The sequence below is a fragment of the Ammodytes marinus genome (assembly GCF_949987685.1).
Source record: "Ammodytes marinus genome assembly, chromosome: 6".
Taxonomy (NCBI): Eukaryota; Metazoa; Chordata; class Actinopteri; order Uranoscopiformes; family Ammodytidae; genus Ammodytes; species Ammodytes marinus.
Window position 1 is genome coordinate 13,013,722 of NC_137235.1, and position 18,355 is coordinate 13,032,076.

Consider the following 18,355-nt stretch of genomic DNA (forward strand, 5'->3'; position numbering starts at 1 on the left):
CAGTTCGCCCCCCAGTATGAAAAATAAATTAATCGGGATAAATCAAAATGTGATCCTGCCATAAAATAAAAGGTGATATGATATTTTTGCCATAGCGCAGATCCTTGCCCTGTTTTATTTTAAATGCATTATGGGCATTAATATAAGTGTTTGTTTTGTCTGTTATCTGTTACTATTTGCCTTTCTTGTTTTCCATGTTAAAAGTAAGCTACTTGGAAATTGAAAGTAGCCTAAATGTGGTTGAAAGAAAAGGAAATGTGCGGTGTTGATCATATGTGATAGGCCTAGATAAGGGGTCGCTATTGGATGCAGACATAATGAGATTCGGACCTTTGCTGTAAGAAAATGTTGTCAACTGTACCCATTTCAATTTTAGTTGAAGACCCCTCGGTTAGACCAAGAATAATTCAATTGTAGTTCAAGGATGATGTTGTCGATGCCGGTATGAAGAGAAGAGAACTGTGGAATGCAGGTCTTTTAAATGTAGAAACTGGGTTAGATAATATGATTTTTGTATGACTTGACTTGTGACTTGCTTGACCTGAGCAATGACTTGACTTGCTTGATTCTCACCACAGTGACTTGGACTTGCTTGAGACTTGTAGGTTATGACTTGAGACTTGCTTGTGACTTGCACATTAGTGACTTACCCCCACATCTGGCATAAGATCAATCAAATGCAATTTAGTCGTTCATTGACTGAGTAAGGTGGATAAGTCTGAAGCATCTCCTTTTCTTTTCCTGATAGTCACTGTGTTGATCTCATTAATCACACATTTAATAAGGCTAGATTAGTTTCCCAACCAGAGACCGGGATAATTTTTCAATTTACCAATGTATTTATGTCTTCCAAAATGTCATGTATTTTGGAGCAAAGTGCCGGTCTCTGAGTATGTTATCAGCTTCAACTCCTGTGGGATTTCATGATCAGGGGTCTACAGCAGATGTATGGGAGCTGCATAGTCAAATGCTAAAAAAGTATATTTTTAGTTGATGTGGTGTTCCCATTTCCTCAGTACAGTATTAGATACCCAATGATTTATGAATAAGCCCACCAATGGAAAATTACAGTGGCTGGAAAGGTCTTAGAAAACAAGCTAGCCTGGGAGGATCTTGGGCTTCTATCGAATAGAAAAACATCGGCTGCACTGTGGTGAACAATTCAAGTGTGTTTTTCGATGGCTGTGGTCAGACTCTGACATCTGAACTCTGAGCCAAGGTCTGGCTATAAGCTGGCAGTTCAAGATTTGCAGGATTGCCTTTTGCTTAATCCACTAGTACAGTATGATAGCTCCATTATCTTAAATTATATAAAGACTAATAAGAAATCAGTCACAGTCACAAAAAGAAAAACATGCAATAACAAAAATGTTGTTATAAGAAATATTACTTTCCAGCTACATTTTGACCTGCTTCACTCACACAAACATAAACACGGGCGCGCACACACACACACACACACTATAGAGAGTTATTAGATAATGTGTGCCGCTGGTTGATCTGGTTGATTGAATGAAAAATACAAGCATTGTTACTAAAAGTGAGAGCAGTCGTCGAGTATTATGCAATAAGTTAAGACCAAAAAAGAGATAAAGGATTTTGAGTCAAACAGTTGAAAAACCTGATTTTCAGCGCCACTCGTCGTTTCTGATGTTTTCATGGTAGACACTAGTTTGCTTGCAGATTAGAGGCAGATATCAAAGAGAAATATCCAATTTGAATTTACAACACGTACTTACAGTGGCTTGCAAACGTATTCATACCCCTTGAAATTTTCCACATTTTTACAACCACACGTATTTTATTTGTTTAGGGAAGTTGTCCTGCTGGAAAGTGAACCTCTGCCCCAGTCTCAAGTCTTTTGCAGACAAGTTTTCTTCCCTGTATTTGGCTCGTTCCATCCAACCTGAACGAAGACATTTCCCCATTAACAATCAGGTATGCAGCAAAGGACAGAGAGAAGACAAAAAGAGAGTATTCCAACACAAGCACTTTATTGTGGACGATTTATTTCAGTTTGTTCTTTTAATACTTGGAACATAAGGCCTTGATATACACACAGGCTATTCAAATATTCATTTACCTCATCTTCAAAACAATACCTGTTATACAATTTCACAGACAAATGCTTTCCTTCTTGTAGTTTTGTATTGTGCATTCAAACAGACTTGAATAATATACTGTGTTTGTAAACATCATAATTCAGAATTGAGGGGAAGGCTAGAAGTGTTTGATTAGGTATGATATTTTGGCACCAACTCTATAAACCTAACAAGTCCCAGGAGAACATTAAAAAAGCTTACATAAAAAGAGGTCACTGGTGTATCTGTAGAATTGACAGCTTTATTAAAAGCAGGACGTAAAAGGGCCAGGACTTGTCCATTCTAGATTTACAGCATAGTTTTAATAAGAGGCTTCCTGGCCATGGACACACTGTTTCTGAGACAAATATTAATGACTTGATCTTCAGTCAGGAGCATTTTGTCTTCAATAATGTCAGCAAATAGGGAACAATAATTTTTGTTGCATAGCTTGGTTAGGGATAGCATTTTCCCAATGAAAACAGGGCACACACTTACACTTGAAGTCTTGGATTTTGCAGTTTAAATTATTTTTTTATTTTTATTTACAAATCACTGCGTTTTGATTATATAAACCTTCACACACTCATTTTCTGTGGAGATTTCTTGCAATCAAGCAAAATGTATGTTTACATTTTAGCAGAAAGCACTATGTGTATCCCTGTGGTTTAATGCAGTTGGAGTCAAATGTACAGAATAGACCAAAAATAAATAAAGTATTAAGCATGAGCAAGATTTCATGACAAACGTACTGCATGTAGATTGTTAAACACATGTAAATGATATGGATGCAGGAAAATGTTGGAAATCTCCAGGTGTCAACAGAGGTAAGGCCAGAGCCACTTGACCTCCTGTCCACCGTGGAGACCTAGTAAGAGGACAGGCAACACACCCACTGAAGAGGCAAGCGCAGCATTGACACAGATGGAGAGAAAAACAAACAAACAGAAGGAAAGAGAGCCAGGATAGCATGCAAACTAGGATGAAAGGTGAACAGAGGAAAGGTTAAATCTCCTGGGGTATGATGATGATACATTTCCAGTCATCTGGATGAGGCACTGACAGCTAGGAGGGCAGCGCGAGAACCCAGCTCGACTGATGGTTCAGCACAGACACCCTGAGTGCAAAGGTGGGACAAGAAGTCGGAGAAAACTAGAGAGAGAGAGACAGTGAGAAATAGATGAAAATGGCTTGGTGTCTCATGAGACACAAGGGTTAAAGAAATGCATGGATATGAGAAAGATTACAGCCTTTTTTTTGTTTTTATTGGTCATTTTTTTAGATTAGATTCAATTTTATTGTCATTGCACAAGTAAAGACAACTAGTACAACGAGATGCAGTTTAGCATCTAACCAGCAGTGCAATTAATTAAAAACAATTTTTTATAGCAGCGCTATAATAATACTAGTACATAAAACACAGATTGCAGCTGGTCAACAAGTTAAAAAATATCCAGTCAATATTAAAGTGCATATAGTTCTGAGGGGTCCATAGAATGTAGCATGAATATAAAGTGCAAGTAATACATATATAAGTATCATATTGCAGTTGATCATCATAGTTAAATATTCAGTCCATTTTTAAAGTGCATATAGTTCTGAAGGGTCCATAGAATGCAGTATGAATATAAAGTGCATTATTGAAGAGCCTAAGTAAAGTGAATAGTGGTAGAGGTAGTCAGACAGTCCATGTTAAAAAAAAAAAAAAGGTGGGGGAGGGGGCTAGTGAAGGGGCTTGGTGTTGAGCAGTGTTACAGTGTTATGGAAAAAGTTGTTTCTAAGCCTGCTGGTGCGAGTCCTGAGGCTCCTGTAACGTCTACCGGACAGGAGGAGAGAGAACAGTGCATGACTGGGGTGTGTGTGGTCCTTGATGATTTTGTTTGCACATTGCAGACACCGTGATTGATGAAGGTCAGTAAGGGCAGGGAGTGATGTGCTGTAGGGCTTTCCTATCAGCCATAGTGCAGTTACCATACCACACCGTGAAGCAGTTGGTGAGGTTGCTCTCAATGGTGCAGCGGTAGAAGTTCCGGAGGATCTGAGGGGAGAGTCCAGCTTTTTTCAGTTTTCTGAGGAAAAAGAGGCGTTGTTGAGCTTTCTTGATCAGGGTGGAGGTGTTGAGTGACCAGGAGAGGTCTTGTGAAATATGGACACCCAATTCTTTTTTTCACAATTTGACACTGCCATCCCTTGTTGATTCTCAGAAAAGTGACCTGGATTCCCCTTTGACGTTAAAGGAAATTTCAGATTCCATTTTAAGTATGCAATCTGGGAAATCCCCCGGACCGGATGGGTTCCCAGTGGAGTTTAAAAAAAAATTTTGCTAAGGATTTATCCCCATTAATGCTGTCTAAAAGGGCAAAGATCCTTTGTGTTGTCAGTCTTACAGACCAATTTCCCTTTTAAATTTAGATTATAAAATCCTGGCCAAGACTCTCGCTAGGCGACTCGAGAACGTTCTCCCAGATTTGGTGCTGTCAGATCAAACCGGATTTATTCGTAGCAGACACTCTTTTTCTAATATTCGGAGGCTTTTTGATATCATTTACACTTCCACCCGGTCTGAAGTCCCCGAATGTGTAATAAGCTTAGATGCAGAGAAAGCTTTTGACCGGGTGGAGTGGGTATATTTATGTATGGCAATGAGGAAATTTGGCTTTGGCAAGGATTTCATTTCTTGGGTTGAACTAGTATATGCTTCTCCCTTAGCTTCCGTTAATACAAATAATTTACAATCAAAATATTTCCCACTACATAGAGGCACGAGACAGGGTTGCCCACTGATCCCTCTTTTATTTGCCTTGGCAATAGAACCCCTTGCTGCTTCCCTACGTCAGTGCCAGGCAATTGAGGGGATTACCCGAGGGAATACTACGCACAAACTTTCTCTTTACGCCGATGATCTTCTTCTGTATATTGCTGACCCAGTCTCATATTTGGAAAGTTTTCAGGTTACAAATTGAATTTACAAAAAAGCTAATTCTATCCCATTAATTCAGCAGCTCTAAATATACCTTCTGCTGTTTTTCCATTCAAGAGAGCGCCCTCTCATTTTACATACCTTGGGGTAGTGGTACCACGCTCCTTCCATAAGCTATATAAACAAAATTTTACACTATTACTCGATCGGTGCAAGCAGGATATAAATCGGTGGCGTGCATTGCCTCTTTCGTTGGCTGGCCGGATTAATCTAATAAAGATGAACATCCTCCCCAGGTTTCTTTACTTATTTCAATGTATTCCGATTTTTATTCCAAAGAAAAACATTTTGACACTGGATCAAGTCTTAAGTGCTTTTTTATGGGATGGTAAGATCCCTCGTATTCGTAAATCTTTTTTACAAAGACCGAAAAAATTCGGAGGGATGGCAATGCCTAATTTCCTTTATTATTACTGGGCTAGCAATATACAGAAGGTTATGATATGGGCTAAGTGTAGTTCTGGTGTGGAAGCTCCTGCTTGGGTTGAATTGGAATCTTTTAAATTGCAACTCCACTCGCTGATAACGGCTCCTTTACCTCTTAATTCTGGCTCCTTTGAAAACCCTGTAGTTGCCCATACCATAAAGATCTGGGTTCAATTTCGGAAACATTTTGGATTGCAAAGCGCTTCACTACAGGCTCCTATCCTTTCAAACCATCTTTTCACCCCCTCCATGTCAGATCTGGCTTTTCGGGCCTGGCATGGCAATGGAATTAGGCTAGTTCAAGATTTATATCTAAACAAGATATTTGCTTCCTTTAGGCAACTTTCAGAGAAGTACTTATTGCCCCGTTCCCATATGTTTCGGTATATGCAGATTAGACACTTTGTACAAAGCGGTTATCATCCCTTCCCTGCTCAACCACCAAGCACACCTATTGATATCCTTTTAGCAGCGGACACTGATCTCAAGGGTGCCATCTCCTGGATTTATGGGGTAATTGATGCTATCAATCCTCAAACTCTGATAAATTTAAAATGTATTTGGGAACATGATTTAGGTCTGTCATTTGAAGATGATCAGTGGGATTTAATCCTTGGGCGAGTGCACTCCTCATCTCCCTGTGCCAGGCACGGTTTAATTCAGTTTAAGATACTTCATCGTCTTCACCTCACTAAAGAGAAACTAGCAAAGATATATCCAAACACCGATCCCACGTGTGAGCGATGTAAATCTTCTACCACCACCTGGTTACATATGTTTTGGTCATGCCAGCGGCTTCAGACATTTTGGGAAAATATTTTTGGCTCTCTTAGCGACATTTACAGTATTAAAATTAGTCCTCAGCCCATCATTGCTCTTTTTGGGGTGATGCCCAGAGATACAATATGGCCGGCTGGGTTGCATGATGTGGTCGCATTTACAACTTTGCTAGCTCGCCGCCTTATACTTCTTAACTGGAAGAGACCAGTCCCACCATCTCATACTAGATGGCTAAAAGAGATCATGTTCTATTTAAAGCTTGAAAAGATCAAATTTACATTGAGGGGAGCTGCAAATAAATTTGAAAAAGTATGGATGCCTTTTCTCTTGTATTTTGACAACATTACCCAAATTACAGACTGGGTGGATTCGTAGTGTATCGAATACTGTCATGTGTTTATCCCTTGTCAGAAAGAGTGTAAGAGTTACAATTTTATTTTTTTAACAGTATTTTAGTACTTATTGTATTATTACTTTTGTTATACTTCTGTATTCCTGTGCTATGTCAACTATTACTATTGTACTTTATTTTATATATATATATATATATCTTTTTTTTTTATGTTATTCATATGCATTTAATTGTACATCAAGAGGGGGGTGGGTCGGGGAGATATAGATATATTTCAATGTTTATTTTGTAATTGTTTTTTATAATGTAAAAACTCAATAAAAACTAGAACTGCAAGCAGTTTTGACCGGGGGCCAAGCCTCCGACGCAACTCGTCGTCAACCGCCGCGCCGGCCGCTCACTCCACGGAATCTGCGGATGTAAAGTTTTTGACCGTGGGATGTTCGGTGCGGGAGTTGTATAGGTATCGCTGTTTACGGATGAATTTCGCGAAAGTGCCACGGTAGAACAATGCAGCTCAATTCACAGAACAAGTGGATGTCAAGTTTTTTAAAGTGCGATGTTTGGTTGGCGAGTTATGAGCAAAAGCAGATTGTCAGCCTTGACAAAATGGCCGCCGGAGCTAATTGCACAATGTAATGTCAATGGACATGCTAACATTCCCGCCTTTTTTCTTTGACGGAAAAGAAAAAATCTAATTTTATTAAAAAGTCCCGTAAACATTACTATTTCTTGGCCATATTTTTCATATAGACTCGGGTACGCCCGTTGATGGTTTCCCGTGAGTTTTAAGAAAATTCCTTTGGCCAATTAGGAGATATAAAATTCCCTAGTTTATGGCGCCCCCTTATGGCGAAAATTTCCAATTTTTTTTTTGAACGTAATTAAGGGTAGCCCCAACATATGTCTAAAATTTGAACTTGATCCGACTTATGATTTTGGATTTATGAATTTCTACGTAAAACGTAGCTAATCAACAAATATTTAAAACGCTACCGTTTCTCTATCCATGGTCGGATCAAAATGCATTAGCATGATTTCTTTCCGTGTGGGTCGGTAGATGTGCTGTGCAAACTTTGGTGTCAATTGTCCAAAAATTGTGGGAGGAGTAGCGAAAAATATGTTTTTCAGTTTTCGCGATTTTGCGAAAAATCTATAATATCGCAAATGGGCGTGGCCTATGCCAAAAGATGCAGCTGACTCCAGTGAATATGTGGATATAAAGTTTTTGACTGTGGGAGTTTCGGTGTGGGAGTTATGGCCCCAAACGCGTTTTCTTTGGTGTAGCGCCACCTAGTGGCCGGCATGTCTGAATAGTTTTGTATGCGTACACGGCCCGGACCTGGATCTAGTCATGCAATTGGCATGTCTGCACCCTTTACGGTTTGGCCTGTGGACACAGTTTTAGGTGACTACAAATAATAATCCTTACTAAAACAATAGGGTTCCCTGCCCCGCAGGGCTTGGGAACCGCGTTGCTGTGCAAAACGCGGTCCCAGCTCCTGCTCGGGCTTGGCCCCCTAATAAGTTAAAAAAAATATATATGGACACCCAGGAACTTGAAGTTGGTGACCCGTTCCACTTCAGCCCCGTTGATGTGAATGGGTGTGTGGATGCTTGCCTTTGATTTCCGGAAGTCAACAATGAGTTCTTTGGTTTTGGTGGTGTTTAGCGCAAGGTTGTTATTAGCGCACCATGCTGCCAAGTGCTGGACTTCCTCCCTGTAGGCTGATTCATCATTATTCCTGATCAGGCCGACCACTGTTGTGTCGTCTGCGAATTTGATGATGGAGTTGGTGCTGTGAATGGGGGAGCAGTCATGGGTGAAGAGGGTGTACAGTAAAGGGCTGAGCACACACCCTTGTGGCACACCAGTGTGTAGAGGAAGTGTAGTGGAGGAGAGGTTGTTTAACCTCACCGTCTGTGGTCTGTTGATCAGAAAGTCCAATATCCAGTTGCAGGTGGATATGCTGTTGCCAACCTTGTGTAGTTTCATGATCAGATCAGATGGTGTGATTGCGTTGAAAGCTGAGCTGAAGTCGATGAATAGCAACCTAGCATAGGAATTGCTATTATCCAGGTGGGTGAGGGCAGAGTGAAGGGCTGTGGATATGGCATCCTCAGTCGATCTATTGGCACGGTATGCATACTGGTGGGGGTCTAGTGTAGGAGGAAAGCTGGTGTAGCGGGTACAGGTGGTTCAGATTAATTCTGCTATTAGAAATTAATCTGATGATTAATAATACTTTAATAATCTATTAAAGTTAAAAGGGGCACCACCATTCATTTTAAGAATGGAAAAATAATAGCAAATTGTCTCGTTTAATCAAAGGATTTATCTACCAATGTTGATCAACCTAAGGTTCAGTTAAACAAATCAATATTAATAAATCCTAGTCTCAATGATCATTTCCATAAAATAATGTAATCAAATAATTACTATTATAAATTTGGTAATATGATCTTAACACTGAAGGCTACAGAATCCTTCTACTTGTTGGTTGCGGACTTCCCAATAATATTCACACAAATGAATGACAGAAACTTCTAGTTACAAAAGAAAATGCATGTAATTTATTAACATAAAGTAAATAAAATCCAACACATTTAAAAACCACTAAAACTAAAGCACACAGAGAGTGTGTGTGTGTGTGTGTGTGTGTGTGTGTGTGAGTGCATGTATGTGTAGATGCAAATTAGCCGGTCTTTCACACCTTCCTCCCTGTAGTGGGAGAAGAGGGGGAAGAGAAACAAAAAGGGGGCCTTTGGTTGAAGGTCCCTTTTTAAAGGTAATTCAAATCAACATAAATGTTTGGGTATCTAACCAATAAGTTCAAGGTAATATCACAGTATTGTAAACCCAATTACAAAGTAACAATGAACAGTTCAAAATCAGTAAATATACATTTCCAAGTTAACAGTTCTTAAAGCCATGTGTCCTTGCTAAGCTAAGCTAACTGCCCAGAAGTTCATACGATACCAGATGTTTACACAGCGCTTGTTGCAGTGTTGGAGACTGGTCTTTATGGCATGAGATGGGGGTTTTGCTTGGCAGGGTCGGTCTTGATTCAGTTCGGATGAACTGGTCCTTGGGTTCTTCAGTAGCGGCGGGCTAACGGGCGTTGTTGTCTCTGGTAGTTCTTCTTCTTCTTAAAGGGTCTGGCCTTTGTGGGAGCTTGGTTCGTTCCCTGGTTCTTCTGGTTCTTCTAGTTGCTTTGGAGCAGCCGGTTGGATCCTTGTTCCTCTTTGGTTGAGAGGGGCTTCACGGCTGTTTGGACAGGCCGTGTTGTAGAGCCTGGATCAGGGAGACCAGAGCTTGTCTGGGTCCAGAAGGTTGAGCTACCCCCGGTCTGGGTGGTTAGCAAGGCAGGAGAGAAGAGGCTGTCTGCACCACTCCCTTCGGAGATGCAGAGACAAAAAGAGCGAGCAGACCTCCTTCCTTGAGGTCGCGAGGAGAAGAGAGAGCAACTGGCACCCCCAGTCTGTTGGGTGGTGCGTGGAGAAGAGAGCTGTACCTCCACACCGTTTGGTGGTGGGTAGAGAAGAGAGCAGACTGGCACCCCCAGTCTGTTGGGTGGTGCGTGGAGAAGAGCTGTACCTCCACACCGTTTGGTGGTGGGTAGAGAAGAGAGGGTGAGCTGTTTAGCTCACTCGCTGTTATCAAAAACAGCAAAAGACTTCTGACCAATGGCAGAAGAGACAGGAGTCATGTGGGACATCCTGTCTTGGGTCAGGACAGAGCAGAGGAACCGATAGGTGTGAAAACACAGATAACAGCTTTGGCTCAAACAGAGGAATGTTGGGGGGTTGGGACACAAACATTTTGCTTGGTCAGAAACCAAGTCTTAATTCACTTTAGAGTCAAAAGTCTTAATGAATGAATGAACCCATGTACATATTCACTACACTGGGCTTGAGGTGGGCTAAGATTAGCTTCTCAAGGCACTTGGTGATGATGGGGGTCAATGCTACCGGTCGATAGTCATTCAGACACGCTGGGTTAGATTGCTTGGGCACGGGGACATTTTTCAGGCTTCGAGTATTCGTTGGTTTTTCCGAGCGAATATTCGGATATTCATTCCAGAAAAACACACCATCAAACCAACATTAATAATGCCAATGTACTCACTGAAACCGAGTGTGTGAGCCGAGACAGCAAGCTGCGTAGTTTGTTGATGCTTTAATAACTTTCGAACGGTAGTAAAGTTGGAGTTCCTTACTTTTTCCCCGTGGAGGCAATCAGCTGTCCTCCGCGCCATCGTAACCCATACAGGAGCTTATCAATTCATCCAGGAACGTGCATTTTTTCGTGATTTATAAATCCATACAAAGATCCAATATTGATAGTCTTTTGTGTCCATATTATATCCATTATTGACCGCCTATTCCCATGATGCAAGCAAGTCACGGTTGATGATGGCTGAATAGCAGCGCTGAATGTAAACAAACAGCTGAGCTAAGCTAAATGTTATGCCAAGCATTACATTTCCTTCCGAAATCGCGCTAATGTTGTGGTAGCCTATAGAGTTATTAGGAACACAATCTATTCTTCCTCCATCTCTCTCTCTCCCTCCTGCGCTTGGTGCCGCTTTTAGTTTGCCTCACTCTGGTAACATCACATAGCCTACTACAGCTGATATTGTAATAGATTGATTTTTATTATCATTAGGTATGGTAATCTATTATTATAAGATCTCCGTGAAAATGTGTAATGTTAGAGATTAAATCTCTGTGATCGACTTATAAATCTATTAGTCAGATCTGTTATCGTTTAGTAATGGCTGCTTAGTCGAGTACGGAAGGGGGAGCTCTTGGCCACATGCCTCATTCTTGTCATGCTACGACAGAGAGCGCACGTTTCAAGAGTCATCATTTATTTTCCCCTTTTCAGGTATAATTGAAAATGACTATGTAGGGTCTTAAATGTTTGGAATAGGTTTATGATATGTTTAGTTAACGTTTCGCTTATATTGTTACCGAATTTATATGTTTAAAGTGTTGTTTAGTTTGTTTGCTAAAAGTTGTATTTACTAGTTTAAATAGTTTAGCTGCTGTTCCGCCACGGCCACTAGAGTGCGCCATGAGACCACGTTTGAGTTTCGTCAATGCAAAACACATTGTGATTAAATAGGAAATGTTAAAATGCTTATCTAGGCTTGATGGGTATGAATATCTAGGAGCTTGAGTTCAATCTTTAAAAGCACTCATGTTGTTAAACTGTTTACTTTTTTAATTAATAAAATACAGTAGCCTATGTCTTCCAGACTATTTGTCTCAGGTTGTGAGAGTTTGATTTATTTAATTTGCTACAGTTACTGCAAACACTTTATATTGTTGACGTGTGAAAACTGCTCAGAAAAATCCAAATTCTTTGACACATAGCAATTTTTTTTTACAGTAACGCAAATAGTTACTTTCCCTTTTATTATAAAGAAATACAATTACTAACTCAGCTTTTAGTGAGTAACTATAACTAATTACTTTTTTAAAGTAACGTTCCTGGTCAGAGCCCTGAGGTAGCTCATATTTCATATCAGAAAATACTGATGTATAAGTTTTAGGGAAGACACTGTGTTCTTTCAGATAAGACTTAAACCACGCAAGTTGGGCCAGAGAAGCCAAATTGCATTTTGAGTCGGCCTAGGAGTATACCGTAATCAATGGTTATCAAATGCAGCATTTTATGATGTGAGCGCTGAGTTGGTATTTGAATGACAGTCCCTGAAAGCAGACTGAAAAGGTCAAAAACCATTACTGTATTACTTATCTAGACTGTCAGGTTGACACAAAATGGCAGGCAAGAACCCAATAGCACGACAAGACAACAGTTCAAGTACAGCAACAAAGTTTTAATGAAGAGCTGTTCAAACCAGGTAGTAGGTATCAAGGCAAACAAATCCAGTAGGGGCAGGCAACAGGGTAGTCCAAGGTCAGAAGGGTAGGTCAAAACGCAAGCGGGTAGGCAGGTAAACAGGCAAGAATGCAGAATAGGCTGGAGAGCTACGAAACACAATCTGGCAGGGAACTGAGGGAATGAACCGGTATATATACTGTGGGGCTAATAGCTGATGGGAAGCAGGTGAGTATGGTTAGGCCAGGTGAAAGTAATCAACAGGGAGTGCAGAGCAGGGGGGAGCGGCCGGGTCTGAAATGACAAGAGAGTTAGAATGGGAACAGACAAGTGAAAAAGTAAATTGTGGCTGAAGTAGTGACAGAACCCCCCCTTCTAGGGACGGCTCCTGACGTCCCACCAGGCTGATCAGGATGGTCCCTATGGAATGTAGTGATGAGGTCGGGGTCCAAGATGTGGCGAGCCGGAACCCACGAGCACTCCTCAGGGCCATAACCCTCCCAATCAACCAAGTATTGGAAACCCCTTCCCCGTCTTCGCGACCTGATGAGACGATGAACCGAGTAGGCAGGCGGCGGGGGTCTGGAGGAGGGCTGGAGCTGGGACTCTTTAACGGGTTTGATCTTGGATACATGGAAGGTGGGATGGATCCTCATGGAGCGAGGAAGACGGAGACGGACTGCAGCAGGATTGATGACTTTACTGATGGAGAACGGACCCACAAACCTGGGAGCCAACTTCCTAGACTCCACCCGGTGTGGAAGGTCCCGTGTAGACAACCAAACCTTCTGACCCGGAGTGTAACCGGGTGCAGGGTTCCGACGGCGGTTGGCATATCTCTGGTATCGGTCGGACGAGTGCAGGAGAGCAGCACGGGCCCGCACCCAGGTGCGCCGACATCGCTGGATGCCTGGACAGACGGGACACTGGCCTCTCGCTCCTGCTCAGGAAACAATGGAGGTTGATATCCTCGAGAGCACTGGAAGGGGGAAAGGCCTGTTGCTGAGCTTGGAAGTGTATTGTGAGCATACTCCACCCATAGGAGCTGCTTGGACCAGGAGGACGGGTTCTGGAATGTGATGCAGCGCAAGGCAGTCTCCATCTCCTGGTTCATCCGCTCAGTCTGGCCATTGGATTGAGGATGGAAACCCGAGGATAAGCTGACCGTGGCCCCCAACAGCTGGCAAAATTCTGTCCAGAAACGAGAAGTGAACTGCGGCCCCCGGTCGGAGACAATGTCACAGGGAAGGCCGTGCAGACGGAAAACATGATGCAACATAATTTCAGCTGTTTCCTTGGCAGATGGTAACTTGGGCAATGGAACAAACTGAGCAGATTTAGAAAATCTGTCCACAATAGTAAGAATAGTGGTGTTACCCTCGGAGGGAGGCAGTCCGGTGACGAAGTCGATCGAGATGTGGGACCACGGACGACGAGGAATAGGCAGTGGCTGAAGAAGGCCGGCAGGGGCATGGCGAGCGATCTTGTGCTGGGAGCAAACACAGCAAGCAGCGATGAACTCCTTGGTGTCCTTTTCCATGGTAGCCCACCAGAACCGTTGCTTCAGCAGGGCTAGAGTGCGCCTAACCCCTGGATGACAGGCAAGGCGAGAAGAATGTCCCCACTGGAGGACCTGAGAGCGGAGATTCACAGGCACATACAGACGATTATCAGGGCAAGCACTGGGGGCCGGGTGGTCGGCCTGAGACTGTTTTACCTTGTCCACAATGTCCCAGGTAACTGCGCCGATGACCACCTTAGTGGGGAGGATGCTCTCAGGATGTGTGGGAACATGTTCGGATTGGAACTGACGGGACAGGGCATCTGGTTTGACGTTCCTTGAACCTGGGCGATAAGACAGGGTAAAATCAAAACGATTAAAGAGCAACGCCCACCTGGCCTGACGGGAGTTCAACCGTTTGGCTGACCGGATGTACTCCAGGTTTTTGTGGTCCGTCCACACCACAAACGGATTATTCGCCCCCTCCAACCAGTGCCTCCACTCCTCGAGAGCCATCTTAACCGCCAATAGCTCCCGGTTTCCAACGTCATAATTTCTCTCTGCTGGAGACAATTTGCAGGAGAAAAAGGCGATGAGAACGTCCAAATCTCCTGGAGGGTCCCGGGCCGCCAGCTCGTCCTTGATGGCATCAGAAAGTCCGTTGTAAAAGGCGTCAGCCAGGGAGGAAGAGTTCCAGTCACTCTCTGCAGCGATAGTCCGGAACTCGATGGAATAATCAGTCACTCTCCGGCTCCCCTGAGCCAGGTTAAACAGACCCCGAGCAGCCTCTCGACCAGGGGTGGCATGATCAAACACCTTCCGAAGACCCTCAGAGAAGACAGCCACAGAAGAACAGAGAGCCAACTGCTTCTCCCACTCGGCGGCACCCCAGTTCCGGGCCCGCCCAATAAGCTGGGTGATCATGAAAGCCACTCTCGACCTCTCCGTGGGATATGTGAGAGGTTGTAGTTCAAAAGTCAATGAGCACAGAGTCAGAAAGGAGCGACAGGTATCTGGAGCTCCAGAAAAGCGCTCTAGAGCACTTAAGCGGGGCTCTGGACGGGAGACAGCAGGAACAGGAGGGCTGGTGGGTGGTTGAACCGCTGGGGTCTGACTGGCCAGCGTGAGCTGCTGGAGCTGGCCGCTCAGAGCCTCAAAATGCTGATTGTGGCGCTCCGAAGCTTCCTGGAAAGCCACTTCCATAGCGGTGAACTGTCTCAAATGCTGGTGTAGAGCGGCACCCTGTGCTGCCACTTCTTGCTTAATAGCCTTTGTGTCGGCTGGGTTCATCTTTTGGCCAGATTGTACTGTCAAGTTGACACAAAATGGCAGGCAAGAACCCAATAGCACGACAAGACAACAGTTCAAGTACAGCAACAAAGTTTTAATGAAGAGCTGTTCAAACCAGGTAGTAGGTATCAAGGCAAACAAATCCAGTAGGGGCAGGCAACAGGGTAGTCCAAGGTCAGAAGGGTAGGTCAAAATGCAAGCGGGCAGGCAGGCAGGTAAACAGGCAAGAATGCAGAATAGGCTGGAGAGCTACGAAACACGATAGACAATCTGGCAGGGAACTGAGGGAATGAACCGGTATATATACTGTGGGGCTAATAGCTGACGGGAAGCAGGTGAGTATGGTTAGGCCAGGTGAAAGTAATCAACAGGGAGTGCAGAGCAGGGGGGAGTGGCCGGGTCTGAAATGACAAGAGAGTTAGAATGGGAACAGACAAGTGAAAAACTAAATTGTGGCTGAAGTAGTGACATAGACTGAAAGTTCCTGATACTGTTGTAGAAATGTGATATCTACAGTGCGTTCCAAATTATTATGCAAATTATATTTTTCTCAGATTTTCCTAAGTAGTCGATGCAAATGACAGTCAGTATAATTTAAGTCATCAACCGTTAAAGTATGATTCACATTTTATTGAACAAACCTCCCAATGATAACAGTATTTTTTTTTCAAAAAAAAACTCAAAATGCACAGTTCCAAATTATTATGCACAACAGAGTCTCAAAACATTGTATAGGTTGTTGTTACGACCCTGGGCCGTATAGGCTATTGTATGTTATGTGCTTTGCTGTTTTCCCTTTGCTGTTTATGGGAGTGAGACCTCTTGTGTGTGAGTGAGCTTTTCTTCACAGCTGCAGGTGCGGGTGATTGCCTCCTAAGTGGCAGAAGGTGATGATTGGCCCACGATCAACCTCCGGGCAGTATAAGGCTCCGCCAGATTCACGCAGCGAGAGGCTTAGTTGGCAGCAGCAGCACTCGCGGTTCCCGAACCACCTTTATGATTTGTGTCATGTGTTAATTATTGTTCAGTTGTGTCCGGTAGGGGTGAGTTGCCGTTTATTTTGCAGAGTTTGTCTCTTGATTTTGTTAATGTTTAGGTTAGGGTTTGCCCGTGTTTTTGTTTGCAGTTAGGTTGTTTTGGCGTTAACTCACCCTGAAGATTATTGCGGTATCTGTTTCATTTTTGCTCAGTTCAAAATAAATTACCATTTATCTTACTTTAGAAACGTTGTTGTGTGGTGGTTTGGGGATCGGGGAGTGGGATTGTAGCATTTATGTGGGGCATAACATAACATTAACAAAATCAAGAGACAAACTCTGCAAAATAAACGGCAACTCACCCCTACCGGACACAACTGAACAATAATTAACACATGACACAAATCATAAAGGTGGTTCGGGAACCGCGAGTGCTGCTGCTGCCAACTAAGCCTCTCGCTGCGTGAATCTGGCGGAGCCTTATACTGCCCGGAGGTTGATAGTGGGCCAATCATCACCTTCTGCCACTTAGGAGGCAATCACCCGCACCTGCAGCTGTGAAGAAAAGCTCACTCACACACAAGAGGTCTCACTCCCACAAACAGCAAAGGGAAAACAGCAAAGCACATAACATACAATAGCCTATACGGCCCAGGGTCGTAAAAGTTGTGAATAACTAAAAATGGCCATTTGTTGAATTTGCAGAATGTGGAGGTCATATTTATTGAAATCAAAAGCTATTTCAATCAAAAACATCTTAACAGGCCAAGTTACATGTTAACATAGGACCCCTTCTTTGATATCACCTTCACAATTCTAGCATCCATTGAACTTGTGAGTTTTTGGAGAGTTTCTGCTTGAATGTCTTTGCAGGATGTCAGAATAGCCTCCCATAGCTGCTGTTTTGATGCGAACTGCCTCCCAACCTCATAGATATTTTGCTTGAGGATGCTCCAAAGGTTCTCAATAGGGTTAAGGTCAGGGCAAGATGGGGGGCCACACCATGAGGTTTTCTCCTTTTATGCCCATAGCAGCCAATGACGCAGAGGTATTCTTTGCTGCATGAGATGGTGCATTGTCATGCATGAAGATGATTTTACTACGGAAGGCACGGTTCTTCTTTTTGTACCACGGAAGAAAGTGGTCAGTCAGAAACTCAACATACTTTGCAGAGGTCATTTTAACACCGTCAGGGACCCTAAAGGGGCCTACCAGCTCTCACCCCATGATTCCGGCCCAAAACATTACTCCACCACCTCCTTGCTGACGTCGCAGCCTTGTTGGGACATGGTGGCCATTCACCAACCATCCACTACTCCATCCATCTGGACCATCCAGGGTTGCACAGCACTCATTAGTAAACAAGACTGTTTGAAAATTAGTCTTCATGTATTTCAGAACCCACTGCAACCGTTTCTGTTTGTGCGCATTGTTTAGGGGTGGCCGAATAATAGGTTTATGCACAGTTGCAAACCTCTGGAGGCTCCTACACCTTGAGATTTGCGGGACTCCAGAGGCAACAGCGGCTTCAAATACCTGTCTGCTGCTCTGTAACGGCATTTTAGTAGCTGCTCTCCTTAGCCGATGAATTTGTCTGGCAGAAACCTTCCTCATTATGCCTTTATCTGCACCAACCCGTCTGTGCTCTGAATCAGCCACAAATCTCTTCACAGTACGATGATCACGCTTCAGTTTCTTTGAAATATCTATTGTTTTCATACCTTGTCCAAGGTATTGCACTATTTGACACTTTTCGGCAGCAGAGATCCTTTTTCTTTCCCATAGTGCTTGAAACATGTGGCCTGCTTAATAGTGTGTAACGTCCTTCTTAAGTAGATTTCCTTTGATTGGGGTCACCTGGCCAACTAATTAACACAGGTGTATGAGATTGATTTCAATGATCCAAGGTGCCCTGAGACACAATATCATACATATGTTTTATTGAAAAACAAAAAATTTAATGTTTGACACTTCAATCCAATTTGCATAATGATTTGGAACACGGTGTATAACCTTGTGAGAAATGAGAAGAACTAAAACGCAACTGAGTTTCAAGTATTTAATAAAAAAGAATAAAACAAACAGTCACAATGTTCTTCTCAGCTGAAAAGGTTTAC